Below are 18,026 nucleotides of genomic sequence, written 5' to 3' on the forward strand. Positions count from 1 at the left end.
ACATATTTTTTAAAGCTTTTCCCCTTAAACGAATAATTATTGCTTAAAGAATAGTTTCTTCCAAAGGTGGCATTTGAATGGTATGGTTCATAATGCCACATGATAACCTCAGAGAGTGAATGAGCTTGTCACTAAGGCATCTAATCCTCTAGGCAAAAAATAAGAAAATGTGTTAGGACATAATTAAATTACTACTTTTGGGGAAAATATAGGAAAAGAAACTTCATCTTTTGTCAAACACACTTTTGTTAACCCAGACTTTGCCAGATTTGCAGCATGTCAAAACTGGTTCGTTCCTTAGCAATTTAAGAACCAAGAATGCACACTCATTGTTCATGACTAGTTTCCGCTCGCCTGTGACAAAACAGCTAGTTGGAGAGTCAGCCTCGGTCAGTGTCTATTTAGGGCAAAATGTCAAAAAAGAATGTCCTGCATTTGGGCTCAACAATAATGAACATGGCTAAATCTGAAAATTAACAAAAGAAAGTGAACAGCTTTTTAAATTCTGAGAACATTAGATTCTGGTGTCCTTTTTGTTCCGATTGTTGTGGCTTAACACTCTGAAAAGACCACCTGTTGGGCAGCCATTTTGTGATTGTATTGAATGCAGTGATTGCATAAAAGAACACTTTCCAAAATAACCTGGCATTATTATTCACTTATTTTGTAGTAAATCTGCATTCAAAACCTGCATTAAAATATGAGGCTTTCCTCCTAAGTGAAATTTAAAGCTATAAGTTTAATGGAAATGCATACTCAACTGCAAATGCATGATTTTATGGTCAAATGCATTATACTCAAAAATGAGTTCAAGTAAACCTTTGATATGGCAATTAGAGAGTATGTTGAATAAAGTGAAACAGTTAAAAGTGGTGCATAGCAGACAGGGAATCCCAGAGGAAATGACACAAAACTGATAGCATGTAATTATTAGACTGACACAGAGACATAATGTAGTTGGAGAAAATTACTGTTGTCTATTAAAAGAATGTGATATCCTCAGCAATCCTGAAAGCATATTTTACTAGTATAATACCTCTGCTTTCATGAATAAAGGAAAAACCATGTCCCAAATTCACAGGCTTTGTAATTCATTTATGCTAAAAATCTCTCCTAGAACACAGTGTAAACAAAAACATTATTGTTTAAGTCCAACTGGTGGAAAATGCTAGTTAATGCTGCAAGTGACAACTAAGAAAATAAAAGAGAATACTCAAAAGAGAAACTGTTCCTGAGATAAAAAGATCATTTGTTATAACTATCCAATAAATGTTCTAAGAGCATGCATTTTGACATTGAAAATGACACTTGTATCAAAAATCATCTTTGGTGCATGAACACGTTTTGGATGCTTGATTTGATTTTCAGTTTTGTGGCTACTTTAGGATAATGTGAAGAACAATAATTCTCTATTCCATGATTTTTATTATTACATGAGCCTGTAGAATTAATGCATGTTCTGAATTTGGAAAACACAATAACTTTCAAAATATTTTTTAAAATTACATCAAATTAAAGGATTCTTAAATATGTTACATTTCAGTTTAATCCTGATTATAGTCTTTTTCTCAATATAATTTCATTTATTTTAAATTTGCTCTATGTAATGACCTAAAGTATATTATGTGGAATGAATGACTATATTGTCACAAACATCCAAAAGTTTTTCCTCAGTTTTTCAAACTTTATACTCACTCATGGCCTTACTTCTATATATTTTTAAAATAGTAAAGATTTTTTGCATTAAAAGTGAATTGTAAGCCCCAGGCAACATGGCAAAAACCTATCTCTACAAAAAATACAAAAATTAGCCAGGTGTGGTGGCGTGCACCTGTAGTCCCAGCTACTTGGGAGGCCGAAAGGTGGGAGGATTGCTTGAGCCTGGAAAGTAAGGCTGCACTGAGCTGTGAGATGACACCACTGCACTCCAGCCTGGGTGACAGAGACCCTGTCTCGGGAAAAAAAGAAAAAAAAATGAAAAAGTGAAGTGTTTCTTTAAAGAGAAAAAAATTAAAAGTGCTTTCCCTAAGCCTTATTTCCAAAGTGGAAAAGACCACCAAAAAAAAGAATTTTCCAAATTGATTATGTTTGTAAAAAATTCTATTGTTGATTTTTACAAAATATTTTGCTACTTTCATTAATTTTCTGATAAGTTCCTTAACTTACAGAGACTCCAGTATAGTGTAAGCTCTGAATGTTTAGTCAAAGTATGAGTTTTTAAAAATTCCTTTCTTGGTAGATATAAACGAAGACTTTTTTTCTGATAAATAAGCACACTTGACTTTATATTATCTAAAGAAAAGCTTACATCTTCCATATCCACAGGCAAATATGATTCCTTGTTTTCAAGACCATTTTTTCCCTTGTTTTTCAGAGCCTAATACAGAGAAATACAACATCAAAATATAAACATGAGGAAAAATACAGCAAATATTCTGAAATATGGAGGGTATTATAAATAACTCTCATTCATAAATTTGGGATTTTCATGGTGAAAAATTATGAATACACTCAAATGTCATTGCCATGTGCCTAGAAGCTCAAGATACTGAAATTACCGGGCAACTTTAAATTTTAGTTCATCTCTCGTATCTTTAACTCCCTAAAGATCTGTTTTCTTTACATAAATGCCACTCACTGGAATATGCACCTCTCCTCCACAAGAAAAGCCATATGCAAAAATGACAAAGAATATCATGTCACGTTTAAATCACGTCCTATTCTTGTGTTTGAGACCCTAAGAAGTCAGTGACTTAGCAAGTCAATGTATTAGAAAGCTGTTGGTGGTGCTCTTCTATGCTTAGACTAAAATATACTCCATTCTCCTAAAGAAAACAGCTTCTTGCAAACACCCTTAAAACAAAGCCAAATTGTATGCTATATAATAAATTAATATGAGTTTCCTGTTTGCTAAAAAGACTGAGTTTATGAGTTTAGTTAGATAGAATCATGGATATAAACTTGAGTTTATGTAGAAAAGTAGGTTAGACCTGGGAAAAGAAAGAAATAAATCTTATGAGAATCACAATATACTGGGGACTGTGAGGGTTAATAAGAGGTAAGGAGGAGGTGAAGGAAAAGGAGAGATGGAGGAAATAAGAGAAACTGAGCAGATGAAATAAAGGATTCAATGGAAGGTATTGTTGGTCACAGCTAGGTGTCAGAAACAAAACTAGAAAATGGGAACTGCTTCAACATTGGGAGGAAAGTGAAAAAAAATGAATGTATACCACATAGTAAAAAGAAAAAGAAAATAAGAAATAATAAAAAGGCTTTCAGGCTTTCCACAGAGCATATCTGTGAAAAAAAAGTAAAGCAAGCATGAAAGAAAAGAAACAGTGAAACTGAAATTTTCTCCAAAGGTACCTCATCCAGAAGGCTTCATTGTGCCTTCCCTTTCACATCAAGAACTTCATTTTGCATTCCCTTTGTCTGTCTTGAGGCACACTTCTAGTTTATTCCATGAATTTCTTTTTCTTTAAAATTCTCCTTACTGGCTAAAAGAAAGGAATAAAATTCAGATCTTTGCTCAGTCTCTTTTGTCCCAAGTTTAGGAAAGATGGGAATGTCTTATTCATTGACACTTGGGTATTTGCTCATTTTCTCTGCTGTACCAGTAAGACCCACCATTTTCATTAAGACACTCTCTTTGTGACACTAACAGACTAGCAGAATTTTTACTCTCGATTTACCATTAATCATTAAAGCTCCTTCTTTAATGATTATGGAATAGAACCTTTAATGTTCATGGAAAAAGATATAAGAAGTCATAAGTTGGATTGCTGTTATTAACCCCGGGGTTGTGTTTCTAGACCAAAGACACATATTATTTCTGGCCCAAAAGTCTGTTCAGGTTGCTGGGAAAGTTGGACCTCCATCAGGAGGGGTGATCTATTTGGGGATATGGAGGCAACCCTACAGCTTTACCTGAATAAACCCAAATTTGAGATTTGACTATGGAAGGAGTCCTTCCCTGACTCTTTTGCTGGTTTTGAGCTTACCAAATTGAGCCCACCAAATTTTGGGTTGTATTTGCCTCTTATGGTTCATTCTGACCCAAGCTAACCTGCATCCTCAAAGGATGTGTGGCCAATAACTTCCCTAAGATACAGCATACAGGAAAAGGACTAGGACGTGGGCAGCTACATGGGCTCACCAACTGACTCTCCAACCCTGCTCATATTGCCTGGCCAAGGAACTTGAGTTTGTCTCTCTATAAATTCTAGGGCATTGGTTATTTCTCACTTCACAGGATCACAAGCATATGGACTCATTGTCTTCCGCTGACCAGCAACAGTACAATAGTATGGGGCATTTGTTGGGGCTCCATAGAACGAAGACACTACCATTCAGCTGATGATGCTGCCCCACATACTGTGCATCCTAGGCATGCCCATCCCCCACCAGTAACCTGAGGCAGCAGTCCTTATACCGAGCCTCTCTGGTGCCCATGGCAACCCCAGCTTTTAATGCTGAAATGTTACCATAGGGTTGCTTTTTGGTTTGGAGTTTTTTTTTTTTTTTTTTTTCCTGGAATCTTTTTGAAACGAACTGTTGATGTTGCAGTTTTTGCACATCCTTCAACTGTGCAGAATGCAGTCAGAACTTATGAGCCTGAATCCAATCAGGTTCGCTAAGACGCACTATCTAAAAGCTGACTCATTCAAAAAAAAATAAAAATAAAAAAATAAAATAAAATAAAAGCCAAAATGCATTCTTACTGATTAAACTTGCCTTTTAATGAAAGAGCTTGGTATTTCAGAATTAATTTTCCTCTTTTCATATTTTTTCTTAATTACAATAGAAAACTATTTTTGGGAACAAACTTTTGCAAATCTTTACTTCAAATTTATGTGAACATACACTGTGTGTGCACATGCAAATACCTAAATGAATATAAAAGTACATAGATATTCTGTATCTAGAAAGTTCTGCATACCTTTCTTTTCAATTTACTAATTCTCTAGGCTAGCATATAAAATGGATTGACATTAGTTGAGGACAGAATCTTAAAAACCTACTGTGTACCAATATATTTTTTAAATTACTTATTACTCCTTTGTACATTCTTTAAAATCAATTTTTGATTTTTAAAAGAAGACACAAACATCAGTTTCTGAGAAGAAATTTGCTAGGGTCCTAGCTGCATTTAATAATATTTCCTGGTTTAACATCTTTCCTCTCAGAGTGCACACTTACACTGATTTAGGGTCCTCACACTTCCACTGAAACTGTTTATCCATTTTTGCTTTTCTGATACAATTATTATTGTTTTAGCTTTTTAAAATCTCTTTTAAAATTGTATTCATTTAATGTGTCTGACTTTAAGATATTAAAAATCCTTCATTTGTATGTCACCTGTTAAGGGAACGTATTCTATGAACTGCAACAGAATGCCAAGTTAATTAGAAGAGCCAGAACTCTATTCTGGAAGCACCCACCTCTGAAATGCAGCCGCTTCTTGGATAAAAAGCAACAGCTGTGTGAAAGCATAGTGCTGCTAACACTGCACACCTGCTTAAGGCAGGAAGTAAATGGAAAGGTTTTCTCTACCTGAATTTGCAGGGGACAATTTTTAAAGCTGGAATGGGATAACCCCACATAGGAATTTGATCCAACCACTCAGGAGTAAATCTTGCCTTATAACACATGATGGATAAGGACATCCTTATCAAAGAGAGGCATGTCCTTGGGGTGAAGAGAAAGGCTGCCTCCTATGGCATTATTGAGGGTAGCAGCCACAGGTTAATTTCATTCTCTTCTTGTGTCCACCCAAGATTCAAGTTGAACCTACCAGGAATTTAGGCAAGACTTGGTGGCCTGCAGCAGTTGTAGGGAGGCAGTTGCATACAGTCACTCACTACACATGAAGAGGAGCTTTCTGGCTGCTTTTAGGAAGGACTAGCCCAGGCAGGAGGAAGTTTAATCTGACCGGTTTGCTAAGCAAGACCAAGTAGTTACTATAAGAGATGGTCTTGGCCAGGTGCAGTGGCTCATGCCTGTAATCCCAGCACTTTGGGAGGCTGAGGTGGGAGGATCTCTTGAGGCCAGGAGGTCGAGACCAGCCTGGCCAACATGGTGAAACCGTGTCTCTACTAAAAATACGAAAATTAGCTGGGCGTGGTGGCTCGTGCCTGTAATCCCAGCTACTCGGGAGGCTGAGGCAGGAGAATCGCTTGAACCCAGGAGAAGGTTGCAGTGAGCCGAGATCGAACCATTGTACTCCAGCCTGGGCAATAGAGTGAGACTCCATCTAAAATAAAAATAAAATAAAATAAAAAGATGGTATTTTCCTGTGAAGGGTTCCATTAATTATCCATGTGGGCTGGAATTGTTTCTCTTGAACAGTTATTGATACAGATATTCAAACAGTTAATGAGACTCCATCTGTATAGGAGCTTCCAAGTGGGAGTGCAGGCTGAATTGATTAGTTTTAGATGTGAGGCTTTTTTTTAAGCAAGAAGAAAACCCAGAGTCCAAACAAACAGCATTTGTAAAGTTCTGAAAAGACATTGCTACCAGAAATGGGGAGAGAAAAAAAGAATACTTTTGAGCAAACCCTACTTTCTTTAAGATGAAAAACAATGGTAAAGGTTTCCATATGTAATTAAAATCTCATTCTGAAGTTACCACCGCCACTGGCTCCCAAAGAACTCAATTAACAGGAAACGGCAAAGAATATGGTATTTTCTTTGAGACGCTTTAAGAAATGCTCCTAAGTAGACAATGGGTTGGATAGTAGCTGTCACCTACAAAAGGATAAGCAATTATGGTTCATTCCAGGGAAAAAAAGGGGAGAGGATAAGGCTAAGAAAAGTAGGTTTATAATGTGGAAATTAGATTTTCAAGTGTGCATATTTATCATCAGATCTATACTGAAATCCAGGCGGTACAAAGTCTAACTTTACTTAAGAAAATTACCTTATTAAAAAAACAAAACAAAACTGCACTCTCTTCCCTCCTCCCTCATTTAAAATATTTCATCTGAGAAAGGAAAGGTGATCACTCCACGCTCACCTCAGGTCTCCTTTCCCAGATAGGCTTCCTTTTCTCACAGTTGAAGACTAAATATACAGTCCTGAGGACCAGCTCGCTTTCCAGGAGTTGGTTCTCCCGATGTCCCTGACACTAGCAGGTTTAATTTCAAAGTATCGAAGCGGACCTCCATAGGTGTGTGGTCATTGTGGAAAGAACGGAAGAGAGCATTTAGGTCACTCTGCATGTTAGCGAAGTTGAAAACCAAGCCAGTAAGCAGTGAGTGATTTGATGAAGCAATGCTTCAGGTGTCTGCCTCTTTGAGTTCGCTGAAAAGTTGGATCTTACACATTTAGCACCTGAAACAACCGAAGGCTTACGGAGGACACTGACAGACTGGGGCGAGGAGGGTCTCTGCCTCCCCTGAAGACCCGGACCACCCTCCACACCTGGGCAAGGGCTGCAGCGGTGCCTGCTATTAGAGTTAAGCAGCAAGGACAGCGACACCTGGGATGTAAAAAAAAAATGATTATAAATAAACACTAGCAAATTACCTGTTAGTTTCTACCTGTGAGGACCTAAGAAGACTAAACAGTTCCTTAATTTCTGGACTTTCCCTTGGATCACAGAAGGAGACCCTGGGAATTTTCTGATTCCTTCTTTCTTTTTTTTCTTTTCTTTTTTTTTTTTTTTCGGTCTTAATGGAGATCTTGAACCGCAGAGCCGCCGTGTCAGAACTCAGATGGTTAACATTCACTTCTTGCTGTTTTATTGCATATTACTGTGCGCGCCTGAGCAGCGGGAGCAGATTCGGGCAATTACAATCAAGTCAGGGCACACGCCGCGGCGGAGCAACACGAGCATGATGAGGATACTGATGAGGCACTTATCGAAAACCCCACATCATCCACACTCATCAGCCACAACATGTCACCCCAAATGAGGCATCAGCTGCCTTCAAAAGGCTCATTGCACAGTGTTTACCGCTTCCCTCGGACCCACTTTTGATTTTACGGTCAGAACTGGGTTCAAACAGCAGCTGTCTGGCAAGGGCAGGTCTGCGGCTCCTCGCAGCTTCCGCGGGAGTCGGGAGTCCTGGGGCTTTGTCTGGGGAGCTTTGGGGAGCAGGGGCTGGCAGGGCGAGGGGGCGCGGAAGGCAGAAAAGTGTCCAGTTCCGTTTCTCTCAAAGAGGAATCCCTTTCCCAGAAGGGGCCCTTGATTAATTTCAAGCACTAGCACACAGTGGTGGTATAATGGGGGGAGTAGGAGGGAAGCAAAATAAGGAGCCTTTCACAGGTCTCCTTAAAATGGTAGCAGGGTGGGTGGGACCTCTCCCTAGAAAGATCAGTCCCTTTGGAAAAGACAGATCCAATCAGTAGAGCCATTCAAGTGGTCACAATTTTTAATTCTTTCCATCAACAACTCCTTCTTGGGTGGTTGGGGGAGGCATTCGTTAGCAATCTGTAGGAGGACTTCCCCCCATCTAGTTTTTCTGCTGTAGAAGGAAGATATATTCCTAGTAATACTCCTTAAAACTATTCTTTGTTTTTACTCCTTGAAACTCTTCCTTGTTGCTTTGGGTTAATGCAACTTGCAGCTAAACACTTGTTGGGGGAATCTAATTGTTTACACTTAAAGAATGTGAAAACCATTGCCATCTATGTTTCAATCTGTGTCTTTCCTGGTAGGGGGAGTGTATTAGGCTGATGTCATCTTTGCACATATTTGTAATGACTGGATTAATCAATGCCATTTATTTTAAAGCTAAATGTTCATAATTTTGTAAAATTCACCCTACAGTAAAACATTTTCCAGTTAGATCTAGACCAATTGATCCAATACCAATAAAGCCACATAGACTTTCAATTTTTCACTCATTTGGGACCTTTTCAGCCCCCTCCCCTCAAGCCCCAGTGAGTGCTGTCTTAGCCATCCAAAGTAAGAATGAAGAGCAGCGTGTGGCAGGGAAGAAAGGTGAACCTCCTGCCCCCCAGACATGTGATCTGTCCTGGAGACAATGCCACATGCAGAGCATTGTTCAGCAAGGGGGCAAGGGAAGGTTAGGCAGGTTCAGAGGGACGATGTGGACATAAGGTAAACCAACAGGCAGAGCCACACACCCTAACAAAGGTCCAGGGTCCTGGGACTTGGAAACAACCCCAGTGTACCTGTAATAAATCTGGAGTGTACCTTTGGGTATAGGTGTCATGAACTCCAGTCTTTTTCAGTTTCACCACATCCATTGCTACTTTCTTTTTACTGTTTTTTTCTACATAATTCTACAGCAGTTGGCGTTTGGCTTTTAATAGGATTTTAACATCTTTACAAAAAATGGGGAACCACAGAAAATAAGTAGATCTCTAGGTTTGAAGAGTTTTAGTAGTTTTGAGAAACTAATTTACTTTTTCTGGTAAGTCATTTTATCCACTTTTAGATGTTAACAAACTAGAGCTGCCAGGAATTTCAGGAAAGGGGTTCCTTTCTGTCTATTCCATCACAGGGGTTCTGCTCACCTTCTTTCCTCCCAGATCCCTTCCTCTTCTAAACTTTTTAACTCTCCTTTCATGTCCCTGAGCTGATAATATTCTAGTTTGGCCCATTTTACCCAAACTCTTCTCTAGCTTCTGGGTTTTTTTTTCCTAAGTTTAAGCCCACATGTTTGTACTACATGCTGGGATTCAAGGGAAAATCCCACGACATGGTCTAGGATGGTGACCATAAACCTCAGAACATCACTCAACGTAATAGTTCCAAAAGAGTCAAGACAAAAGGAGTCAAGTTTGTGCCTACATTTTCTTTGTCGTCCTGGATCCCTCAGGGCCTCCAGGCTTCGTGCCCCAATAACCTGTGTTTATTGCATGATGTCAGGTGAATACTAAAGGGAATAGGAAATGTGAATGCAGAAAAGAAAATGGGTGGGTACTACTGGATAGGGGAGAGTTTGGGAAGGTTAGATTAAAAAGTAACTCAAGGTTAAGATTCATCTTGGTCCTTCTAAGTTTTGCCTATGACTCATTTTCACTAAGCGATATCTCATAACCTTTAACTTAGTATTTCCTTTAGAGCTCTCCTAGTAGGTGACCTCTATTGATGATATAGAAAGAAAATGAGTATTTAATTAGAGTTCAACAATTGATTACGGAGAGGATTCATTAAACCATCAGATGTATTTATATGGACTCAGCAACCTTTATCAACAATGCCTGCCAAGATCATTGGTTCTAGGGGTTGCAAATATTAGTCATAATTCCTCAGGAAATTTTAATATTGGTGGTGTGTGTGTTTAAAATTTTTACATATATTGGACACTCTTCAATATCTTGCTACTGATAGAAGTCAATGCTGGGAGAAGCAGAGGGAAGATTGCAAGTGAAAATGCAGCACGATAAATTCTAGACAGTTATCCAAACCAAATTAAAAGGGATTATTCATGTAGAAGATCAGAGGAGTTCGCTGGTCAGATGGCTATTGAGGCTCCTAGTTCTCAACCTCTTGTTTAGCAATCTGGAGAAAAACAATCTTGCAGGATCCTTCCTGGGAGCTTCAGAGAAGATCTAGGCCAGAAAGAGACAGTTTTCATGTGTTGTATGTGCATGCAGCATGGAGTGTGAGTGTGTGTGTGTGTGTGTGTATCTCTTTGTGGGGTCATCATCTAACACTCTTTGTGATGCACATTCTAAATTAGGCAAAAGGGATGCATCTTTCAAATGCAGATCATGTTTGCATTAGAAGAGCAATGAGAACACTTGTCAGTTTCAGAACATTTATGTGCTAGAAGTACTGTTAGCAGAAGAGCAGTTTAGATAAATTCAAGACTTTTTTTGCTGATCACAAACATTAAGCTTCACACCTGAAGCCCTCAACCCCCTGCTGTGCTCTAATCCTAGCACCATTCACCCTTAGAGACTCAGAGTGCTGTGCCTCAGCTCTCAAACCTTTGATTGCCCTTAGTTTGAATGCCACCACCTGCAAAAATGCCTTTTTATTCCCTTTGAGCCTCTTGAGAAGGAAGTAAAAATGATAATTCATGACAAACATTAATTAATTGTTTACAAGATGATCTTTTCTTTTTCCAACTTCTGTTCAGCAGACATGTTGAACTGCAAGATTCCACTCGCGACGCCAGAATTCGTCAAGAGGCCTGCATTGTTGTTTCGCACTGAGGCATAGGACCGGCTACAGGCCATTGTTTCTCCAGCTCAAGTGGGCCTGTCTGGTTCGTGTTGGAAGAATGAGGGTGACATGCGTGAGTTCCCGAGTATAAAAGAACTACTGGTTCTAGGAAGGAACGGGAGGTTAGCCACTAATGCAGAGTAAATAAACATTTTTCACCACCTCTTGCTCCATGTGATTTTTAAAGGTCAAGAGCTGCCATTACAGTATTTTAAAAGCTTCAAATTACATTTAAAGAATGTATCACTGAACTCACAGAAACCTTATCAGAATTTAGGAACCTACTGTGATTGTTTGGTCCTTGAGTTTATCATCCCACTGGAAGGTGGATTGTAAAAGGAAGGCAGATGCCCCGTTGTTTCTGATATCCTGCAATTTGCTCAAAGTGAATGCTGTTCAAGTTCTTCCAAATTTCCCTTCAAAATGTGGAAAGTGTTAAAGACACTTCAATTTCACAATCTTATACAATCTACATTGCAGGTCAAACATTTAGGGCAGGGAAGAATAAGCCTCTGGGGCCTTTCATGACAAACACGTTCAAAATGCAAAGAGATGTTCATGTTCCCTTGAAACTTCCAAATGTATGTGTGTGAAAGAAAAAGAAGTAAAAGGCAGAGGGAGATTTCTTTTTTAAATTAAAGAATAAAAAGCTTACTTCAAGGAAGTGTAGAGTAACAGCGGAAAGACTTCCTCAGCAACTGAGGTTTTCAGATTTCAAATTAGGAGCCCTTAGATCACGGCTGCTAGGCTAAAAATCAATTCTATATTTTCTGAGTTAATACTAAGGATTGCACTTAACAGACATGGAGACTAATAAGGTATGCAGAAGGAGTAAAAGCAGCGCACACACACAAATTCAGGCCTTAGTTTTGGCCATGATCCAGCACAATGATGTTTCAACCAGATTTGAAAAAAAAATCAATAACATCTGTGGTATAATGGTTAATTAAAGCAGCTCTTCAGCAGAGCTCAGGAGGAGAGGCTCAGCCTGAAATTCAGACAGCTGAAGCTTGATTATCAGGAAAGAATGCTTTTTTAGCTATGAGTGGATAGGCCAAAAGCTGCAATGTGCCGAAATGGGGAGAAAAATTGCTTTTATTTTAACTTTCTTTAAGTAATCAATACATGCTTTTCACCTGCATTAGGACACTGCTCAGCTCCAAAGCCTGTTACTCCACTTCAGCATAAATTCTAGCTACTGTCTTTTAAAGCTTCTGTTTTAAAAGGAGTCCCCATCCCCTGTAAAGCAAAAGAAAAGAATATGCAGGTTTGGGTGCATGTTCTTGAGATCAGTTAAAGCTCAGGCTATAGGATGGTCCCAGGGGTTTAATCCATAAGCTATGTGCAAAGCTGACCCAATCTTGGGGTACACAGAGGTCATAGCCAGAGCAAGGCTTCACAATAGAACTAAAAATTCTCCAGGAAACTGTGAAGAGCAAGGTCAAATTTCCCCCTGCTTTTCGTCTTCCTATTGTTTTGAGTACTGTGCTGGGGATGTTTTCTTTACCTTTTTGAGGGCAAAGCTCAATGAATCAACAATGATGCCTCTTGCAAGGTTAGTAGGTGACTTTTCCAAAGAAAAAGAAATTGTTAACACCTCATCTATTTTCTTAACACTTTGCTTTGGTTTCTGTTTCGGATATTGTTCCTGGACAGTGGAATCTGTGTATTCACGTCATCATTGTCAAATTTCAAGATGCATTTGTAAAACGATATTGCCCCCTCTGGATTACACTAGTCCTCCTATAGCATACGGTTAGTTAATTGGTCATTCATTTTTTCATTCAGCAAGTTTTTCTTCAGTGCCAAGCATGTGCCTATCACTATGTTGGGTGGTTTCTGCCCTAGGAAGCTCATACATAGCCTGTTTGAGGGCTGTGTGCTTGCGAACAATTAATTGCAAACACAGTGGGAAAATAGCCCAAATACAAGTGTCTAAAATGGCTAAAAATTTTTAAGCACCCCCTCCACCCCGAGTCAACTGAACTTGGGAAGAGACAGAGGGAAGGTTAGGGAGCATCAACAGGGAATATTCTTGGAGCAAAATCATGGAAGATAAGGAAGTATCTCCATGAGGACAAGGAGAGAAAGGCAGAGAAGGCATTCAGAATTTACATGTACTTATGTGAATTATAAGTATCAATTCAGAAGAATATATATGAAAGAAGTGATATAAATATCTTATAAAATCTTCTAAATTAATCTTTGGAAATCGATACATAACAGATATATGTATTTTCAGGGTAAGAATGACATTTTGACACATTCATATAATATGTAAAGATCAAATCAGGGTAATTGGAATATCCATTACCTTAAACATTTATCTGTCTCCGAGGAACATTCAAATTATTCTCTATTAGACTGGTGCAAAAGTAATCACACCATTTTGCCATTACATTAAAAGTAATGTAATGCGATTTTAATATCACATTGTAACTAATGGCAAAATGGTGTGATTACTTTTGCACCAACGTAATAGCTATTTTGAAATGTACACCGGATCACTGTAAACTAGAGTCACCCTACTGATCTATCAAACACTAAGTCTAACTGTTTATTTGTACCCATTAATCAATGTCTCTTCATACCTTTTCTCTCTGCTCTTCCCAGCCTTTGATAACCACCAGTCTACTCTATTTGCTTTCACATGAGTGAGAACATGCAATCTTTGTCTTTCTGTGCTTAGGTTATTCACTTCACATAATGAACTCCAGTTCCATCCACATTGCTGCAAATATATTTTACATCATCCCTCCTTATTTTAAGAACCATCAGGATCACAGATTCCAACACCTTCCTTTACAGCTATCACAATCAAGCAGTTCTGTCCTTCCTCTGACCACACTCTCACTGGAGGTGGAAATTCATTGGTATCTTCTCGTCTCTAAAACACAGCAACTTTGCCTTTTACTCAGGGATCCATTTTTTCATTCTATGACTTTTCTTTTAACCTATTTCTGGGTCCTTTCCAGATTCTCTTTCTTTCTCCATAATTTTAAAATGTGAAGTAGATTTAAAGGAGCCAAGAAGCTGGTCTTCCCATCAGTATGCTATACCCTAAAGTATACTTTAGAAGAACTAACAATGCCCAACACTTTTCATCTTAAAAATGTTGGTCTTTGGGTAAAATCCTGCTCCCCTACCTACTATGTGATCATGGGCAAGTAATATGATCACTCTGGGCTTCAGTTTCCCATCTAAACAATGGGCACAACAACAATAACTACCTCATAAGGTTATAATGCGGATTCAGTGAGTTAATATTTATAAGTGTTTAGAACAGTGCCCAGCACAGAAGAATTGCTGTCAGTGATTGTTGAATAAATCATAGTTACCAGCACCTATTTTGCACATGATTTCCTGAGTGAGGTTTTGTGTGCCCACCCAAATCTCATCTTGACTTGTAATCCCCATAATCCTCATAATTCCCACATGTCAAGGGAGAGACCAGGTGGAGGTAATTGAATTCTGGGGGACCATTTCCCCCAGGCTGTTCTCATGATGGTGAGTGAGTTCTCGCGAGATCTGATGCTTTTATAAGGGGCTTTCCACCGCTTTTCTAGGCACTTCTCCTTCTTGCTGCCTTCTGGGAAAGGTATTTTGCTTCCCCTTCACCTTCTGCCATGACTGTAAGTTTCCTGAGGCTTTCCTAGCTGTGCTGAATTGTGCGTCAATTAAACCTCTTTCCTTTATAAATTACTCGAACCTTCCCTGCTTTGATATAGAACAATTCTCAACTATCATTTTGAGTTTGATTTTTGTCCTTTAATGTATTAGCACCTCATGTAGAGCCAATTATTTACTTACAATTTTTTCTTTTCTGTCTTGATACTTTTAAAATCATGTTGCCAGATTTTCTTCCTTAGCAAAACAGTAATGTTGCCTTTACATTTCTGTGTGTAATTTCTATGATTTTATATCTTGAGGACTGACTTTTCATTCTTGTGTTTGTTTTCCTGATTTGGTCTTTATGCTCTTCCTTGGTAATTGGTGTAATTTCAACTGTTGCAGCCATTTATTTAGTGCCCTGTCTTTAATTCTTTTTAAAATAAGGAAGGTTTAAATAAATTTAAAGTGCAAACATTTTGAGCAACTACCAATGTAGGCACCATACTCTCTGTTGGGAATACACAGATGTGATGTATATTGGTGAGGCTTTGTTTCAGCCACTATTGACAGAAACTTAATTGTGGGGCTTAAACACACTCAGGTTTATTCTTTTGTGTAAATTAAGACTGAAGTCAGCTCAGGGGATGATTCCAAAGAATTATCAAAAAACCCCAGAGTCCCTTCTCTCCTATTTTGGTTTCCACCCTCAAGGCTATCTCACAGTTCAAGACAGTTGAAACATCAGCTGCCACCTGTATCCCAGGCAGCAGGATGAAAGATTAAAGGAGTTTTTCTCAGAACTCTCAGCAATTCTGCTCACATCCTATTTGTCAGAACTGAGTCACATACCTAGCTGCAAGAAAGGCTGGCAGACGTAGACTTTATTCTGGTGCCACTTATCTAGCTAAAAGTCAGGCTTGTGGTGCTAAGCAGGAATGAGAGAATGAATTTCAGTGTCCAAATAGTCTCTCCCACAAAATGGTTTATGGCAATGAGGAGCTCAGTGTTTGGTGGTAATGACAGACACTCAGGTAATTACAATCTAATGAAATAAGTGCTAATTAGTTTTACCTAAAGTTATTGGTGTCTTTTTATTTCTATTCATTGATATGATTTACTCTCCTTAAAGGTTTTCTTCTTCCCACTTCCTGCTTCCCTCCCCACTCCCACAGGCTGAACAGGCACAGTGAAATGTGGTTTTATCAGATTTCCCAAAGGACAGTCTCCATTGATTTGCAGGAACTTATGTAAGTGTGTGTCTCACCTACAAGTCACCAAGCCACTGAAGGGTAGGGAGTAGGCCTTGGTTATTTTTATAAAGAGATCGTGCTTGGCTTGGGGGCTGCTCAGTGGTCACTGATAAGATGATTTCCTGCACTTGAAAAAGTCTTTTTTTTTTTTTTTAAAAGACCATTTGGTTCCTCCAGGCTGCTTTTCCACTGAAGAATGTCCACTTCTAATATTTGTACTGATGTAGAATGACTTTCCTGAAGTTCTGGTCTCATTCTGTTTACCAAATAGCATACAACTTTAGGCATATCCTTTAATCTCTCTGGCCTGCTTTCTCCCAAATATTCATATCTTGTTATTTTGAGCATGGGAAAAAATGAAAGTGACATTATGAAAATATTTCATGTTTCTGTAAAGATCTTATAAATCATAATTGGTTAGAATTTTTTTCCGTTTGGCAAGGAAAAAATTGTATACATATACGCAATGCAGATTTTTTAATAGGAATAACACCCTAGTGAAGATCAAATGGATAGGTTAAAAATGCTTTGAAAATGATATTAAATAAGATGTTTGTGTAATGTTAATTTGTCTGTTTCTGTAAACATAGAAGGCTATATTATGTTTGTTAAATTAGTAAGTTTCTGACTTACAAAGAACATAAAGGAGGTAGCTTCTGTTCTTGTAGTTAGGGAGGAAATGTATACATACGAAACTACTGGGAAAAATTTCATTGCTGTATGTAACGATAAGCATGATAAAGGGGTTTATATTGTGCGGAGAGGCAGTTCATAAATGTTGAAGCATTGGTTGAAAAATCTAGCAACACATATGAAGTATAATTTGTTCAATAATAGTTATTGGTAGGAAATCATGGAAAGCAGTAAGGATTATAAAGCTAGAATGAATTAAATAATATAGCAAAGGTGATACTGAGACAATGTAAAATCTTGCTGCTTGAATATTCAAAACCCGCTGGTCAGGTAAACTCTATCACTAAATTTAGTACACTTCTAAGTGAAGCTCACTTAATTTTTATTTTCTGAATTAATTTCACTTGAGAGAATACTAAAATAGACTCACGGCCATTTAGCTAGCAACTTCATCAGCTAAGTGATACCTATTAGAGAATTTCAACCTTTTATCAGTGTTTTGTTTCAGAGGCTTAACCGTTATACACTAAATACATCATTAGAAGAACGAATAGCAATGCCTAGCACTTTCCATCTCAAAAAGCCTTTTATGCACATTAACAAATTAATTCAAATAACTCTTAGCAAGGCAAACTGTATACAAAATAATTCCCATTTTACAGATGGAAATAAGATTAAATTACTTACGGGAATATTCACACCAGAGAAAGGCAGGGGTTGAGATGGTTCTATCCACAGTGAAATCAAAGCTCTTGGATTCCCAAAATGTGTTCCGGATACTGTGTCTTTTACTTCTTAAATGTTTTTTTACTCTTAGACTAGATAATAGAATCAAAATAATAACAGGTCTGACCTGGAACAAGTACTAAGAACCTGCTGTGCTGTGCTGTGCCTAGCTCATTGCTAGTTATCTTTGGGAATCACAAATATATCCTGACTTGTGGTCACCTGTCTTCTTTATCATTTATTAATAGTCTCTTGTTCTCAATTTCATCATATATAAAATTTACAGAATAGCTTCATACTTATTAACCATATATACTTACCTCACATTCTCATATGAAATAAAGGATGTGAATGTTTGAAAACTCAACTCCATTTCAAATGTCTTCTGCATGGCACCCTCTGATGTATCCACTCCCAACTCCCCTAAAGACAGAGAAAGAAAACCTCACACTGACTAAAACTAACAACTCTGCCAGCATCATGGAAGAATTTTTTTTCCTAACTATAAGCCTAATGAAGCTGGAATGAGAAAAATAATAATCAGCCTATGATATGTCTCAACAGAACAGGCCCCGCTCACCTGTGGCCAATATTTCTGACTGGCTTATACAATAGTGATACCCAAGCCCCCTCTCCTTTACCCCAGAAAGGCTTGCT

At 38.2% G+C, this 18,026-nt stretch overlaps 1 long non-coding RNA gene across 1 annotated transcript; it reads right to left on the bottom strand.

Annotated features, from left to right (window-relative positions):
• Positions 1-11,092: 11,092 nt before the first annotated feature.
• Positions 11,093-17,772, bottom strand: LOC129490521 (uncharacterized). The gene is made up of 4 exons (XR_008660275.1): positions 17,690-17,772; positions 12,285-12,387; positions 11,434-11,564; positions 11,093-11,188 (listed from the first exon to the last, which is right to left on the bottom strand). It is a non-coding gene; the product is annotated as an uncharacterized lncRNA (long non-coding RNA).
• Positions 17,773-18,026: the final 254 nt, after the last annotated feature.

The sequence above is a fragment of the Symphalangus syndactylus genome, chromosome 9 (assembly GCF_028878055.3).
Source record: "Symphalangus syndactylus isolate Jambi chromosome 9, NHGRI_mSymSyn1-v2.1_pri, whole genome shotgun sequence".
Taxonomy (NCBI): domain Eukaryota; kingdom Metazoa; phylum Chordata; class Mammalia; order Primates; family Hylobatidae; genus Symphalangus; species Symphalangus syndactylus.